The following is a 4,899-nucleotide window of genomic DNA, read 5'->3' on the forward strand; positions in this document are numbered from 1 at the left end:
AAATTTTAAAATATTTTGAACTAAATGAAACTGTACAACTTATGGAAATTTGTGGAATGCAGCAAAAGAAGTTCTTAGAGGAAAATGTATAACATTGAATGCATTTGTTAGGAAATAAAAAGATCTAAAATCAATCATCTAAGCTAGCAAACTAGAAATTAGAAAAAGAAGAACAAAGTAAATCCAGAGTAAATCCAAAGAAGACAGAGAAAGACACAATAAACATTAGGCCAGAAATTAACAAAATTGAAAATGGGAAATCTGGAGAGAAAATGAAACCAAAATCTAGGTGTTTGAAAGATCATTAAAATTGATAAATCCCTGGTCATGTGAACCAAGAAAAAAACAGAAAAGACACAAATTACTAATATCGGCAATGAACGGGAACATCACTGCAGACACTGTAGACATTATGAGGGTAACAAAGGAATACTATGAATAATTCTAAGCTAATAAATTTGATAACTAGATGAAAAGGACCAATTCCTTGTAAGACACAATCTGAGAAAATTCACACAAGAAGAAATAGACATTCTAAGACAATCTGAATAGGCCTATATCCTTTAAAGAAATTGAATCAATAATTAACAACTTTCCAAAATAGAAAGTACCATGTTCAAATGGGATCATGGGTGAATTCAACCACACATTTAGCATGTTAGTCAGCTTTTCACTACTGTAACACATACCTGAGATAAATCAACCTGAAAGTAGGAAAGGTTTATTTTGGCTCATACTTTTGGAAGTTTCAGTTCATGGTTGGTTGGCCCCATTGCTTTTGGGCCTGTGGTGGGCAGTACATGATGGTGGGTGGTATGGCAGAGGAAACCTGTTCACCTCAAGGCTGGGAAGGAAAGGAAGGCAAACAAAGAGGCTGAAGTCCTATTAGTCCCTTTAAGTACACACCCCTAATGACCCAAGGCCTCCCACTCTTAAAGGTTTCTATCACCTCCCAATAGTGCTAATCTGAGAGATAAACCTTCAACACATGGGTGTTTAAAGAATATTTACCCAAACCATAGCATTTACTTTCAGAAGATAGAAGCAGAGGGATCATTTTCTCTCGTTCCAAAAGACTCGTATTACTTTAAGACCAATACTAGAAAAAAAGTAGAAGAAAACTACAAACTATTATCTCTTATGAATATAGATGTAAAATCCCAATAAAATAATAGTAAATTGAATCCAACAATGTATTAAAAGAATAATATAACATAAACAAGTGGAATTGTACCAAGTATGCAAGACTGGTTTAATGTGCAAAAATCAGTTCATATATTCATCACATCAACAGGTTAAAGAAGAAAAATCACACGATTGTATTGATAAATGCAGGAAGAGCATTTGACAAAATATTACAACTCTTAATGATTTAAAAAATGCTTGGTAAATTAGGCATAAAGGAGAACTTCTTCATTTTAACAAAGAATATCTATAAAAACCTACAGCTACATCTTTCTTTCTTTTTTAGAGCTAGGGATTGAACCCAGGGGTGTTTAACCACTGAACCACATCACCAGACCTTTTTATTTTTATTTTGAGACAGGGTTTGCTAAGTTGCTTAAGTCCTCACTAAGTTCCTGAGTGTGGCCTGGAACTTACGATCCTCCTTCCTCAGCCTCCTAAGTAACTGGGATCACAGGTGTGCACCACTGCGTCTGGTTGCTAACATACTTAATGGTGAGAAATTCAAACCTTTCCCATTGAGACTGGGAATAAGGCAAGTATATCCCTTCTCACCACTGCTTTTCAATAGTTAGCTGGAAATCCTAGCTAATGCAATAAGAAAAGAAAAAGAAATAAAGGGTGTACAGATTAGGAGGGAAAAATAAGTCTTTGTTTGAAAATGACATGATTTGTTTGAAAATGACATGATTATCAATGTAAAAAATCCAAAAGAATTGAGAAAAGACTCCGGGCGCTAATAAGTGATTATAACAAGGTTGTAGGACATAAAGTGAATATACAAAACTTAATCACTTTCCAGCAATGAACAAGTGAATTTGAAATTTTAAATGCAATACTAAAAAGGCAGAAGGGCCAAAAAGGCAAGTCACAGAGAAAATATCTGCCAAAGACATATCTAATAAAGGAATCTTATCCAAGTATACAAGGAACTCTTCAAATGCAACAATAAGAAAACAACCAAAAATTTTTAAAAGTCAAAGACCTTAACAGACATCACACTAAAGATATACAGATGGCAGGTAAGGATATGAAAAGATGTTCTGCATAATATATCATCAGGGAAATGAAAATTAAAACAATAATGAGATAAATCACACACTTATTAGAAGGTCAAAGTCCAGAAACTGACAATACCAAATGCTCGGGAGGACATGGAGCAAAAGGAACTCTCATCCACTGCTGGCAGGAATGCAAAATGATACAGACATCTGGGAGAAACTTTGGCAGTTTACTATAAAAATAAGCGAATTCTTAATCATGGGGGCCAGTAACTATTCCTTGGTCTTTACCCAAATGAATTGCAAACTTACCTCCATACAAACTCTCTATGCAGATATTTATAACAGCCTTTTAAAATGGCACCATCTTGTCTATTCAGTGCTTTAGAAAAGCAAACTATCAGGCCATAGGAAGACATTAGGAAATTGAAATGCATATTACTAAGTGAAAGAGGTCAGTCTGAAAAGGCTACATACTACAGGGCTTCCCGGAAAAGGCAAAACTATAGAGAGTAAAAAGATCAATGGTTGCCTGGGGTTCAGGGGAAAGGAGAGATGAACAGGTGGAGCACGCGATTTTTAGGGCAGTGGAACTATTCTATATGATACCATAATGGTACATACACATCATTATACATTTGTCCAAACTCAGAGAATGAACAATGCTGAGAGTGATCACTAAATGTAAACTGTGGACTTTGGGTGATAGTGATGTTATCTGTGTAGGTTTGTCATAGGTACCATGCTGGTGGGGGCTACTGAATGCTTTTCTAAAAAAAATTTTTTTGGTTGTAGTTGGACACAATGCCTTTATATTATTTATTTACTTTTTGTTTATGTGATGCTGAGAATCAAACCCAGTACTAAGCAAGTGCTCTACCACTGAACCACAACCCCAGCCCTCGAATGCCTTTTTAAGGACAATTTTAGTGCACCCTCTCATCAACCTATTACTTTTGTTCCTTGGGTCTTATATCTTGGGTAAATAATCACACCTATATATGTTAATGCATATATGAGAATGTTTGCTGCAGCATTGTTTACAATAGCAAGAACAAAAGAGAAATAACAAATATTCACAGCACTAAATAGACTAGGATTCTATGGATTCATAGAATACAATCCCATTTGGGAACAAAATAACATATATGTATACACATATATAATAGACTATGGTTTATGGATTCATGGAATACAATTCCTTTTATGAACAAAATAAAAAACATGTATATATGGATAGACACACACATATATGGACACATACACATCTATAAGAAGTAATACATATGGAGAAAAATGGTCAGGGAGAACATTCCAAACTATTACTAGTTACACATTGAAAAGGAGAATTGGGGATAGGAATGGGAAGGAAGGGCTTTTAATGATTATGCTATTACTTAGGTATTTTTTAAATTTTTTGGAGAGGGCCGGGTGTGTAGCTCTGTGGTCAAGCATTTGCCTCATACGCACAAAGCCCTCAGTTTGATCCCCAGTACTGCAAACCAACCAACCACCACCAACAACAACAATAACAAAAAATAAAGAATATATTTCTTCTATAAATAATCTAAAACTTACGTGTTTGAAATATTACCCTTATCACGAAAGCAATACATGTTTATTTTAGACAACTCAGAGAAAGAAAATAAGGAGGTAAAAATTAGTCTGTAACCCAGAAACAGCCATTATTAACATTTTAATGGGTGGGCTACCAATTTTTCTTCGCATGTATGCATTTTTAAAATAAAAATGGTATCTTATATTGTGACCATGTTCCCTAACATAAGAATATTTGGTATGCAACATCCTTTTAAAAAGGATACCTAGGGCTGGGATGTAACTCAGTGGTTGAGTGCTACTTAGCATGTGCAAGGACCTGGGTTTGACCTCCATGACTGCAAAAAGAAAAAAGAAAAAGAAGAATAAGTTGTTCAATAAATACCAGGGATACAATTATAAGTATAATGCATTTAATCAATAACCTATTGTGGGCTGGGGAGATGGCTCAGTTGATAGAGTGCTCACCTCACAAACACAAGACCCTGGGTTCAATCCCCAGCACCGCAAACAAACAAACAAACAAAAAAACAACCTGTTGTTGTACTTTTAGATTTTTTCCATTACCTCACTATGAGGCTTAGTGTGAATTATCTGTATAACTAAATTCTTATTGTGATTATTTCCAGAGAACTAGATTCCTAAGTCACTAGAATTACCATTGCTGAGCCAGAGATAATGTGCATTTTCTAGACCTTTGATATTTATTTCCAAAAATACTTGAAAAAACTACTATTTAATGGCCACCGGTGGCACATGAGAGGACCAGTGACCCAGTGTCCCGGCCAAGAGTGGATATTATAATTTTTTTAAACTCGAATTTGGTAAGTACAGTCTGGCATTTTGTTTTTATTTATATTTATCAATTCTTTGATTATGAATGAAGTTTAAATTAGGGATATTAACCCTCTGACAATATGTTGCAAACACACATAAACTTTCTAGCTCCCAAACCATAAACTGAGATTATATTTAATTGTCTTTAGGGGACACAGTACTATTAGTTGCTTAAACAAGCTACTAAGCATGTAGTCTATATTTTGTGTATGTATATGAAATACATCACAGTACATACCAAAATAACATTGCCATCTTGGGCTTGTGATTTACTTGCATATTTTCTTATGGAAAAATTAATTTATTTTCAACCAATTAA

Source organism: Sciurus carolinensis, chromosome 3 (genome assembly GCF_902686445.1).
Source record: "Sciurus carolinensis chromosome 3, mSciCar1.2, whole genome shotgun sequence".
NCBI lineage: Eukaryota > Metazoa > Chordata > Mammalia > Rodentia > Sciuridae > Sciurus > Sciurus carolinensis.